This window comes from Dermacentor andersoni, unplaced genomic scaffold, assembly GCF_023375885.2.
Source record: "Dermacentor andersoni unplaced genomic scaffold, qqDerAnde1_hic_scaffold ctg00000577.1, whole genome shotgun sequence".
Taxonomy (NCBI): Eukaryota; Metazoa; Arthropoda; class Arachnida; order Ixodida; family Ixodidae; genus Dermacentor; species Dermacentor andersoni.
Window position 1 is genome coordinate 5,001 of NW_027315259.1, and position 12,500 is coordinate 17,500.

At 56.3% G+C, this 12,500-nt stretch overlaps 4 non-coding genes across 4 annotated transcripts in view; 1 reads left to right on the top strand and 3 right to left on the bottom strand.

Annotated features, from left to right (window-relative positions):
• Positions 1–478, bottom strand: part of LOC140214689 (large subunit ribosomal RNA) — a 3,959-nt gene extending 3,481 nt beyond the window's left edge. The window contains exon 1 of the ribosomal RNA XR_011891623.1: positions 1–478. This exon is cut by the window's left edge and continues 3,481 nt beyond it. This is a non-coding gene — a ribosomal RNA (large subunit ribosomal RNA).
• A 1,146-nt stretch (positions 479–1,624) lies between these two features.
• LOC140214686 (5.8S ribosomal RNA) lies at positions 1,625–1,777 on the bottom strand. Its single transcript, XR_011891620.1, has one exon. It is a non-coding gene; the product is annotated as a 5.8S ribosomal RNA (ribosomal RNA).
• Positions 1,778–3,351: 1,574 nt separating this feature from the next.
• On the bottom strand, positions 3,352–5,161 carry LOC140214688 (small subunit ribosomal RNA). Its single transcript, XR_011891622.1, has one exon. It is a non-coding gene; the product is annotated as a small subunit ribosomal RNA (ribosomal RNA).
• A 4,820-nt stretch (positions 5,162–9,981) lies between these two features.
• Positions 9,982–10,173, top strand: LOC140214694 (U2 spliceosomal RNA). The gene has a single exon (XR_011891628.1). It is a non-coding gene; the product is annotated as a U2 spliceosomal RNA (small nuclear RNA).
• The last annotated feature ends 2,327 nt before the right edge of the window (positions 10,174–12,500 follow it).

Genomic DNA, 12,500 nt, shown 5'->3' on the forward strand with positions numbered 1-12,500 from the left:
TTCCGGAGACTGAATCCCACCGCTTTCGAGCTTCGAGGGCCCACCCGTTTTACTCTAAGCGGTTTCACGTACTCTTGAACTCTCTCTTCAAAGTTCTTTTCAACTTTCCCTCACGGTACTTGTGAACTATCGGTCTCTCGGTCGTATTTAGCCTTAGATGGAGTTTACCACCCACTTAGGGCTGCACTCTCAAGCAACCCGACTCACGGGAGGCTTCATCCCGGGCGCGCAACGGCGGAGACGGGCCTGGCACCCACTCTGGGACAAGCCCCTGTCAGGGGGACTTGCACCGTCGCAAACACCCGAGAACGTCGCCTCCCATACACCACATTTCCCGACCGCCTGCAAGGACGGGGGATTCGGTGCTGGGCTCGGTCCCGTTTCGCTCGCAGCTACTCGGGGAATCCCTGTTGGTTTCTTTTCCTCCGCTTAGTGATATGCTTAAATTCAGCGGGTTGTCTCGCCTGATCTGAGGTCGACAACGGATACATCGCTTTCGCCCATTCCAGCACGACCGAGTACGACGCCCTGCCACGTCCTTACGGACGAGGCTGGCAGGCGGCACAACGCCTGCGCGCGTGCGTCATACGAGCGGTATGCCGAAAAGGACTCGACACGTTCGAAAACCCAGCGCCAACCGAGTGCGACGCCCTACCACGTCCTTCGCCCAACACGGAGCTACTTATAGACGAGGCTGGCAGGCGGTGAACCGCCTGCGCGCGTGCGGCGCACGAGCAGTTGCGTGGTAAGCGACCGTGTCTGAAGCCCAAACACCACCGAGGCAAAGATCGCCTTAGCAGCGCGCCGCTTCAGCGGGCACCGCAGGGGCGACTAAAACCTGGCGGGAGGCATCGTCTCGTGTAGCGTCGCCCCTGCCCCAACTGGAGTGGCCCAGTCTTTAGGGGACAGAGACTGCGAAGCACTTGGACCGACGGCGGACTACGACGGAACGCTTCAGCTCCGCCAACGGGGCACCCACGCTCTCGAAGGAGACATTTTCCGTTTCGCGGCAATTCTCCGCCGTGCCGTGACTCTTCTCGCTCGCAGACGGCGCTGTCGCGTCGAACCGCTTTCGGGGGCCACCCTTCTCCTCCCCGCTCCTCGCAAGAATCTGCCGATTCCCATTCCTGCGACGAAGCCCGGAAGGGCGCCCACACAGCTGCGGTGACGTGAACGAGCGACCAGCTCTGGAGCTCGACGTACTTCGAAGGCAAACAGCGCAAATTGCGATCGCGCTGGCTTTGCGCACGGCGCGGGAATCGGCCGGCGTTTCATTCCCACGTTTTCCGTGCACGCAAGCGTGCGCTTCCGACTCTCTCGCAAACGTGCGCGCTACATGGCAACAGACGTTCGCGCCTCGTGCTTGGACCGCTCTTTCCCTGCAGGTATCCGACTCCATCCTGCGGCGGTCTTACTAGAGGCGCGCACTCGTCACGCTGCAGTAGTATTGCCTCGTTTCCGTCTTTTCGAAGAATTGGCACAACGGTTTGCCACCGTCTCCCTCTCGTGAGGCCGCTGGCGCGTGGCTTTAGCGCTCAACGTACTGTCCATGATGCCGACGCGGTCAAAACGAGTCGACGGACGCACGTTCCCTGTGCGCCGAAGTCTCTCTTGATATGTGATCCGACCCTCAGACAGACGAAGCCAAGGGAAGACCCAAGGCCGCAATGTGCGTTCAAAGAATCAGTGCTCAGTGTGTCCTGCAATTCACACCAAGTCTCGCAGCTGGCTGCGTTCTTCATCGACCCGAGAACCGAGTGATCCACCGCTTAGAGTCGTGAAAAATAGTTTGTTCAATTCAGTACAGTACAACCAGGGTTTTAGGCACGTGGCGTCTCCCTGTGTGTGGTTTCGAAGAGCGCCTTTCGGCGTGCGCTCCTCCAGTCTCGCTCTTTCGGCGGCCGCGTCTCAGCAGCTGAAAGCCTAATGGCACTCCACTCCTGCTACTCGCGCGTGTGTTTTGCGCCCACGCCTTCCTCGCTTGCCCTCGAGGCACCTTATGCCGTTTGCGCGCACTCGAAGCCGGTTTTACCTGCCAACCATCCACCGGACCCGTGTGTCTCGTGTGCACGTTCACATCGCTCCACTAAAAATTGCAAAGAGCGACAGAGCCATGATTAGGGCTAAGCCGCTGTGGAGTCTTTAACGGCTACACGGCCACGGGCAGGGCTTCACCCCCATCGACGTGCTTCGCTTCAGTCAGCAGTAGGTTCATAGAAGGGCCTCAAACACACACACACTTTCGCATCGGCAGATCGCCGCAGCATAACCGCTGTTGATCCAACAGCCTACTTGAGACGAAAGACAAGAGCCCGGCGCGCGTACTCGCGCAGCTCTCCAAAACCACTCGGCCAGTGCCAGGGACGGCTCCCTGCGCCGGCGCCACAACAAGTCTACTTGAGGCGGAAGACGAAGCCAGCAAGGGCCTGGCCGCAAGTGCGTTCGAAACCGGGACTACAGTCCCTCGTCTGTCCGTACTTCCTCTTTCGACGTGCGGCGCCTTCCCAAAGCGCACAAGTCCGCTAACCGCAGAACGCTTCCGACGTAGCAAAGCCGCGTTTCCTTCGGTACTTCGCAGCAACGCCGCCTTTCCCTCGGCGGCGGGCGAATAGCCTGCAGACGTCGTCGCATTAAACCGCGATCTCGACACCTCGCGCGTCACGAGCAGGAGCCGACCGGCAGCCTCCGGCCCTTTCGGACTCGGTGGCATTTGCCGCGGAGGACGGGAGAGCACTTTAGGCCACGGTTCCTTCCGTACTTGGCAGCCGCACCCTCATACCGACAGTTCCATGACCGACCGAGCGCCACACCGTTCCTTTAGTACTTGGGTGGCAACAAAGTCGGGTCGTTACTCCATACTCGCCGCAGGAAGCGACCGGCAGCCGCCAGCCTTTTCAGACTCGGCAGCGTTTGCCGCGGAGGACGGGAGAGCGCTCGCACCACGGTTCCGTGTGTGTACTAAGCGGCAGCGGCATTAGCTCTCGACCGTCAGTTCCTTGACCGACCGCACGCTTCGCCGTTCCCCTCGTACTGGGCAAAGCAGCAGGTCGGGTCGTCTTACTCCCATTCCGCGCAAGAGCGCCAAAGCGGACAGAAAGCCCACCCAGTGTGCGTTACGCCGTTTCTACCCGCGGGCGCGGCCAAGCCAACCGTCCAAGGTTGCAGCCGGCGTCCACTGGGCGCAACAAATTTGGCACGGGGCGCCCCTCAAAATTCAGGCAGTCCCCGGCATGTTCGGGTATAGCCGTCCCCGCGTCCAAGCGGGGCCAGCGGCGGAAAGCGTCGGGCGCAGCGAGCTGCTTCACCCACACGGGGTAGAAACAATGGCGCTCGCCACCCTTCACAATCCGGTAATGATCCTTCCGCAGGTTCACCTACGGAAACCTTGTTACGACTTTTACTTCCTACACACGCGAGACAGATACAGACGGCGCAACCGAAAGGCCGCGCCGGACATCGGTCCGAAGACCTCACTAAATCATTCAATCGGTAGTAGCGACGGGCGGTGTGTACAAAGGGCAGGGACGTAATCAACGCGAGCTTATGACTCGCGCTTACTGGGAATTCCTCGTTCAAGGGGAACAATTGCAAGCCCCTATCCCAATCACGAAAGAAGTTCCACGGGTTACCCAGTCCTTTCAGACAGGGATAAAGACACGCTGCTTCCTTCAGTGTAGCGCGCGTGCGGCCCCGGACATCTAAGGGCATCACAGACCTGTTATTGCTCTGTTTCGTGCGGCTAGGAGCCGCTTGTCCCTCTAAGAGGTTGTAAGGTGCTGGAACCCCGCACCTATTTAATAGGCTAGAGTCTCGTTCGTTATCGGAATTAACCAGACAAATCGCTCCACCAACTAAGAACGGCCATGCACCACCATCCACCGAATCAAGAAAGAGCTCTCAATCTGTCAATCCTCCCAGTGTCCGGGCCGGGTAAGTTTTCCCGTGTTGAGTCAAATTAAGCCGCAGGCTCCACTCCTGGTGGTGCCCTTCCCGTCAATTCCTTTAAGTTTCAGCTTTGCAACCATACTTCCCCCCGGAACCCCAAACACTTTGGTTTCCCGGAAGCTGCCCGCCCGAGTCATTTGAGTAACTCAGGCGGATCGCTGGTTGGCATCGGTTTATGGTCAGAACTAGGGCGGTATCTGATCGCCTTCGAACCTCTGACTTTCGTTCTTGATCAAAGAAAACATTCTTGGCAAATGCTTTCGCAGTAGTTCGTCTTGCGACGGTCCAAGAATTTCACCTCTAGCGCCGCAATACGAATGCCCCCGTCTGGTCCACTCTTAATCATTACCTCGTATTCCAAAAACCAACAGAACAGAAACGAGGTCTTGTTCTATTATTCCATGCAAGTTTATTCAGGCGACTCGCCTGCGTTGAGCACTCTAATTTTTTCAAAGTAAAAGCACCGGCCTTCTCGAGGGCACACAATTGAAGTGCACCAAGAAAGGACCGGCATGATGTTCAGTCCGAGCCGTCGCATCGGGTAGATGCACTACTCGTCTGGAACTGAGATCCAACTACGAGCTTTTTAACCGCAGCAGCTTTAGTATACGCTACTTGGAGCTGGAATTACCGCGGCTGCTGGCACCAGACTTGCCCTCCAATTGATCCTCGTTAAAGGATTTAGAGTGTACTCATTTCAATTACGGGGCCTCAAAAGAGTCCCGTATTGTTATTTTTCGTCACTACCTCCCCGTGCCGGGAGTGGGTAATTTGCGCGCCTGCTGCCTTCCTTGGATGTGGTAGCCGTTTCTCAGGCTCCCTCTCCGAATCGAACCCTGATTCTCCGTTACCCGTAACAACCATGGTAAGCAAGTAACCTACCATCGAAAGTTGATAAGGCAGACACTTGAAAGAAACGTCGCCGGCTCGTGGCCATGCGATCAGCACAAAGTTATCCAGAGTCACCACACAATACGGGCCGAAACCCGATCGATCTTGGTCTAATAAAAGCACCCGTCGCCCAAAGGGCTTCAGGCTCACTGCATGTATTAGCTCTAGAATTGCCACAGTTATCCAAGTAGGAAGAAACGATCTAAGGAACCATAACTGATTTAATGAGCCATTCGCGGTTTTCGCCTTATTTCGGCATGTACTTAGACATGCATGGCTTAATCTTTGAGACAAGCATATGATTACTGGCAGGATCAACCAGGTAATCGTTCAACTGCGCGTCCAGCCTTTCAAGCAGGCCGGACGCCGTTTTTGCGATGCCCGAGGCCACCTTCAGGCGCCCCAACACGCTTCGTTCTCGCAAAGGGTAGCACTTTGCACAGTCCGAGACGACGGCGTTCGAGCTCGCTACGGCCGCCCTCCCCGCAGGGCCGGGTATCGCCACGCGGCAAGAAGCACGCAACATTCTCGATAGACCGGTTGTGTCGACTCGATCGCGGCTTGCGGTTTCTCTCGAGCCCGCAGCACTGGTGGACCGACCGACACTTGCAACGTAGCCGAGACGGCAAAGCCGCTAGGCGACGGGTCACGCCCGCGCCTTCGGCGCTTTCGTATTTGATTCGTCCGAGGACGATGCGGATCACACTTCGATATCGTGGAAAAAGCGTCGTCCGACAACCAGCCCCTAACGCATCAAGCGGATGAGGCTGCAGACGTCAGCTGTGGGATCCACGGGAGCGATACCGGGGACACGCTTGACGGGCACGAAGCCCCGCCGCATATCAAACACCCAGGTCGCTTTGGGGGCGACTGCTCTCTGGGACCCCCATATAATAGCAGCGATAAGTACCCAGACCTCCATGGGGCCGTACTCGTGCCACTTTTCGACGAGCGTTTGGGCGAAAATCGTGCCGCCTCGTAACGCCGCGAGCAAGATTGAAAGCTTACGTCGGCAGCACAATGCCGAAGTCGTGAAAGCGCAGCGCGTCTACCGAATGCGCGAACGGCAATTTCTCGCTAATGGCCAGTACGGTTTCCTGCACAATTGCCTTTCTGTCGCCCTACGGGGCCCCCGGCCGATCGATTCGAGGCACGCTAGCACGGCCCCTTCGCCATTTCCGAGCACGAGTGCGAACAGTGCGGGCGGCGTGCTCGACGCCCCGGCTGACGTCGTTTCGGACTTTGTCTCTTCGCGTGCTCGCGGCAACGCCGCGGCCAACGACGACGTCTGCGCGGTTCTTTGCCGGTTCCCGGCGTGCTATAGTGCAGCCCTCTGCAGGGTGACACCGGCTCCGTCGTGGCCGTGCGGCGGCTTGTACGCAAAAGTTGCGTCAAAGGCGTCGCGCTCGCGCCGCCCCGGCACACGCGGTTTCGGACTTTGTCTCTTCCAGCGCTCGCGTAGTCGTGGGCACGATTGTCGACTTCGGAACGGTGCGCGGACACCGCCACGAGCACGCGCAAGACGAAAATCGCACTACGGTACAATGTCGGCCGGGGCCCTACGGCCCCTTACAGTAGCAGCGATAAGTGCCCAGACCTCCATGGGGCCGTACTCGTGCGACGCGGCGGCGTACTGCGCCGAGCCGAGCGCCAATATTTGGCTTTTGCAGGGCGGATTCGAGCTCTGGCGATTGCCGCGGTACCGCCGCTCACCGATTCAAGGCACGCTAGCGCGGCCCCTTCGCCATTTCCGAGCACGCGTGCGAACAGTGCGGGCGGCGTGCTCGACGCCCCGGCTGACGTCGTTTCGGACTTTGTCTCTTCGCGTGCTCGCGGCAACGCCGCGGCCAACGACGACGTCTGCGCGGTTCTTTGCCGGTTCCCGGCGTGCTATAGTGCAGCCCTCTGCAGGGTGACACCGGCTCCGTCGTGGCCGTGCGGCGGCTTGTACGCAAAAGTTGCGTCAAAGGCGTCGCGCTCAGCGCCGCCCCGGCACACGCGGTTTCGGACTTTGTCTCTTCCAGCGCTCGCGTAGTCGTGGGCACGATTGTCGACGTCGGAACGGTGCGCGGACTACGCCACGAGCACGCGCAAGCCGAAAATCGCACTACGGTACAATGTCGGCCGGGGCCGTACGGCCCCTTACAGTAGCAGCGATAAGTGCCCAGACCTCCATGGGGCCGTACTCGTGCGACGCGGCCGCGTACTGCGCCGAGCCGAGCGCCAATATTTGGCTTTTGCAGGGCGGATTCGAGCTCTGGCGATCGCCGCGGTACCGCCGCTCACCGATTCAAGGCACGCTAGCGCGGCCCCTTCGCCATTTCCGAGCACGCGTGCGAACAGTGCGGGCGGCGTGCTCGACGCCCCGGCTGACGTCGTTTCGGACTTTGTCTCTTCGCGTGCTCGCGGCAACGCCGCGGCCAACGACGACGTCTGCGCGGTTCTTTGCCGGTTCCCGGCGTGCTATAGTGCAGCCCTCTGCAGGGTGACACCGGCTCCGTCGTGGCCGTGCGGCGGCTTGTACGCAAAAGTTGCGTCAAAGGCGTCGCGCTCGCGCCGCCCCGGCACACGCGGTTTCGGACTTTGTCTCTTCCAGCGCTCGCAACCATGTCGGGGCCGACGCCGACGACTGCGTGGTGTTTCAACGATTGCCGGCGTGACACAATGCAGCTGCGTGCGGGATGCCAGCGATTCCGTCGTGTCCGTGCGGCGGCTTGTACGCAAAAGTTGCGTCAAAGGCGTCGCGCTCGCGCCGCCCCGGCACACGCGGTTTCGGACTTTGTCTCTTCCAGCGCTCGCGTAGTCGTGGGCACGATTGTCGACGTCGGAACGGTGCGCGGACTACGCCACGAGCACGCGCAAGCCGAAAATCGCACTACGGTACAATGTCGGCCGGGGCCGTACGGCCCCTTACAGTAGCAGCGATAAGTGCCCAGACCTCCATGGGGCCGTACTCGTGCGACGCGGCGGCGTACTGCGCCGAGCCGAGCGCCAATATTTGGCTTTTGCAGGGCGGATTCGAGCTCTGGCGATCGCCGCGGTACCGCCGCTCACCGATTCAAGGCACGCTAGCGCGGCCCCTTCGCCATTTCCGAGCACGCGTGCGAACAGTGCGGGCGGCGTGCTCGACGCCCCGGCTGACGTCGTTTCGGACTTTGTCTCTTCGCGTGCTCGCGGCAACGCCGCGGCCAACGACGACGTCTGCGCGGTTCTTTGCCGGTTCCCGGCGTGCTATAGTGCAGCCCTCTGCAGGGTGACACCGGCTCCGTCGTGGCCGTGCGGCGGCTTGTACGCAAAAGTTGCGTCAAAGGCGTCGCGCTCGCGCCGCCCCGGCACACGCGGTTTCGGACTTTGTCTCTTCCAGCGCTCGCAACCATGTCGGGGCCGACGCCGACGACTGCGTGGTGTTTCAACGATTGCCGGCGTGACACAATGCAGCTGCGTGCGGGATGCCAGCGATTCCGTCGTGGCGGTGCGGCGGCTTGTACGCAAAAGTTGCGTCAAAGGCGTCGCGCTCGCACCGCCCCGGCACACGTGGTTTCGGACTTTGTCTCTTCGAGCGCTCGCAGCGATGTCGAGGCGATCGCTTACGTCTGCACGGTTTCCGGTGTGCTACAATGCAGCAGTCTGCCGCACTACACCTCTTGGTTGCCGAGGCCAGCACGGCAATTTACTGAAGCGAGCGCATTGCGCCCAGGCGGCAGCGGACTTTGTGCTTTCGGGAGTGCTCTTGCTGTAAAATTTGAACGGCTGCAGCTGCGCGAAGCAAGTGTACCTATTTTCACTCTCTCTCTGTCTGCCTTTGAGGCGACTGTAATTTCACTTTAAACGCAACTGGAGGCGGGAGCAACCTGATGAGAGTAGGTGGACTTCGGTACATGTTGTAATTTAGAAATTGCTTTCAAGCTTTGAGGACATACACCTTCGCGCCATCTGCTTTCCCCGTCTCTTTGGCACTTTATAGTATGTGCTGCATGCTCTGCATTCCAAAGAAACACGCCTGTGTCTCTCCCTCTCTCACGTTCTTCTTCTTTTTGTAGCTGCTGTTGTAGAAGATGCTATGCTCTTTAATCGCTGTAACATAGAGTGCTTGCACAAGCCAACAACTGTTGCGCGTTTTTTTTTTTTTTTTTTCTCTTCCCAAGACGTTTCTGCCATTATTCACTAACTCTCGTTCTTAGTATGCAATGGAGCGTTAGCTCGCGCCATCTACCTTTCTTTCTGTATTGCAAAGTCCGCAGGTTTTCCTAGTTCCGTACACAGATGGCGCTAATGCGTTTTGGCGCCAGGTTCGAACGACCTCGCTGTACTCGTGTTTCCCATTTGAATGTTTCAAAGGGGTTTGCGACAGGGGGTGGTTCTTGTGCAAGGCTGAGCTTTCCAGCTGCGTTTAAGCTATGCTAGCATGTGTGCGTATATATATATATATATATATATAAATACACAAACACACACACACACACACACACACACACATGCATATATACATACACACACACGGTAATGGTAAAGATGATGAGGTAGCACTTTTTTTTTTTTTTTTACAATGCCTGTGTTTCAGATGGCGATCTTTCTCCCCTCTATGTTTCCGGTGGGAAGGAGTGTGCAGCGTTTTCTATATTTATTTTGTCATTCACTTCTATGTTGCTCGTCTTCGTACATGGGGCATGCTACCTAATTCTACCGGTCGATTCGACACGTTGCGATCCGTCCCGGCCTGTGCCGTATCAAAATTTTCAGTGGGCCTTGCGGTAAATAAAAAGAAATGAAGGAAATGCGCGTAGTATATTACAATTGCACACGGGCTTGAAACGAAGCCCTCAAGGAAGGTCACCTTGAGCGGTCGCATTCAGACGGAAGTAAGCATTCCCCTGGCGCGTTTTTTTCCGCTCGCCTGTTCCGTTTTCTACGAGGTTGCCTTGGTTGGTTTCGCGTTACAAGCAAGCTTGCACTCGGGTCTCGTTTCTACGCGACAGCGTTTCGTTAACAGCGAAAGACTGAGGCGTTGCGAGTTCATCCGTGAGATAGGGAGCGTTGAGTCTGTACACAGGCTGAATTTTATAATATTGCCCACGCTGTTGCTGAGGTTACCCATGTCGGCAGGGCGCCCACAAGGCAGTAGTACAATGAAGTGAAGTGAAGGACATCGCTTCTCGGCCTTTTGGCTAAGATCAAAGTGTAGTATCTGTTCTTATCAGCTTAATATCTGATACGGGTTCTATATGGACCCACGATATTAAACCTATTTTTGGAAGTTGGCGGAGTGCTTGAAGCCTGCTTCACCTCCGCCGCAGGTCGGCCCGGTATTGCACTACCTCCGGGATCGGCCCCGCTCACTTAGGTGAGACTTCATTCAATCAAAATGAAGAGCACAAGCTCAACGCGAGCAGTGACTTGACACGCACCATTCCTATACTACACGCAACGATGCCGGTTCGCGGACCACGAGAGTAATTAAACTGCCACTCCATCTGTGTGTAGCGTCGCACTTGTTGCGTCGCAAATGGGACAGCCGCTCCAGCAAATTTCTAGTTATGGGCTTCGAGAAAAATTAATGAAAGCAAAAGAAAGAACCAGAATTCCTATTTGTCCGATGTCTCTGAATGATTGTCTCCTGTAAAGAGCCACTTGGGGGGATGGGGGGTAGGATTAGCCGTGGGGTTCGCAATCAATATGAATCCCACTCAAAGCCAACACTGGATTTTGGAGTTCACTATCGCTTGGATCCGTAAACCACCGCGGCCACGCAAGCTCGCCCTGCCGCCGAAATCCGCTGCCCAAGTGGAAGAAAGATTCCCTATGAAAGAAAAATAGAGTGCCCGATTTCTGGCAACTACTGTGCAGCCTTTGTGTACACATTTTCGCAGCAGTGGGACCGAGCGCCTCGAAAACAAACTTGTCGTATGCCCAAATGTGGCGAAATATATTCAAGGGTTAAAAGGTGCCTCATCTTTCTAACCTGTATGTTACGAAGACCTGTTGCTACCTTTTCATCATGAACATCATCATCATCATCATCCTGGCTACGCCCACTGCAGGGCAAAGGCATCTGCCATGATCCTCCAAGTACCCCGGTCAGGTGCCGATTGTCGCCATGTAGTCCCTAATCTAATCTGCCCTCCTAACTTTCTGCCACCCCCTGCTACGCTTCCCTCCTCTTGGAATTCAGTCTGTAACCCTTAATGGCCACCGGTTATCTTCCCCCCAGATTGCATGCCCTGCGCATGCCCATTTGTTTTTCCTGGTTTAAACTTTGGTGTCATTAACGAGCGTTTCTTCTCGCACACCCCAATCTGCTCTATTCCGATCCCCCCGTGACGCCACACCCATCATCCTTCTTTCCAGAGCCCGTTGCGTCGCCCTCAGTTACCCTTCGGTAATCCTCAAAGCTTTTTGTTGGGGCACTCGTGGCATCTTTCTCGTTTAATGAAGTCAAATTTTTTTCAGTTTTGGGGGAAAACTCAATGAGCTAGGCGCGATTGTGTCCCTGGCGCCGCTCTCAACAAGATGGCGGCGCCCATGCTTTTTGCCTGCAGGTTCGGCCCTACGCAGAACACGCCTGCCGGGCAGTGTAGCCACGTTGAAGGGGCAAAGCGTAGTGCAGTGAAGCGCTTGCTCGGGCGAAAAACGCAAATATGAGCCAAACAGGAATTTCCATTATTGGAAATTCCAGTTCAGTTTGCGCATTGCGTTCGCCTAAGGTAAAGAACACAAATGCGAGTGCCACAGCAGTCAAGTCAAAGCTTAGGATTGCGTATCATTTTTTTTTTTTTTTTTCTTTTCGTGCCTTTTACTCCTGGCCTGCGTGGCCCTAGCGCGCATGCACACGAAAGTAATGAAATGCTGAAAACACGAAATAATGCGGTGCGGCTGTATCATATCTATTTTGTGCGCTTTGTTCTTTGTGGACTACAGCGGTGTGCGTCATGAGAAAGTTTCGGTGCCCTTCTTGGGTGACCAGTGAAGCTATATTTAAAACCACATTGATTTGTACGGTTATTGCTACAAACTGCGTGTGGGTGTTTTTCTTTTTCGCTGCCAACGATGGGTTATCGCAACCGCGATCGGTTCTGCTGCTACGCTAGACGCGTGCTTGCCAACGGTTGGCTCTATACGCGACCCGCGACGCGTGGTCGGCACATTCAAGCAGTCAATTGCAAACCGTTCCAAGAAAAAGGATGTACTCCACTTGCCACCTAGTTCGACGATTGTACTTTCTGACCCTCGAGGAAGCGCCGCCTTCCCACGTTTTCTATAATACGATAAGATTCAGAGCGACCGCGACCACTTGTCTTTGTCAATATCTCGGAAACGCTTTCTTTGTTTTCTTTTTTTTTTTTTAAATCCAGATACTCAGACGCGCCCGTGTTCACGCGCACTTGTTCTCTCCGATAAGCAGGGAAGCTCGGTTGGGGTGGTGTCGGGCCTTGCGCATGCGCTGCTGAGCTCGTCGCTTCGCCGGCCGGTCGATGCTGGCGCGGTACTGGTAATGAACTTCGACGTGCATGGTGAAACGTCACTTTGTATTGCCACTGTAGACTAGCAATGCAATGTGTTTGCGAGCGATTGGATAAATGAGAAAGCGTGCACTGTCTACAGTTCATGCCCCTCTAGAGTAGTGGAAATGTTGCTCCAAGTGTTAGGTTTGTAATTTGCGCCTACGA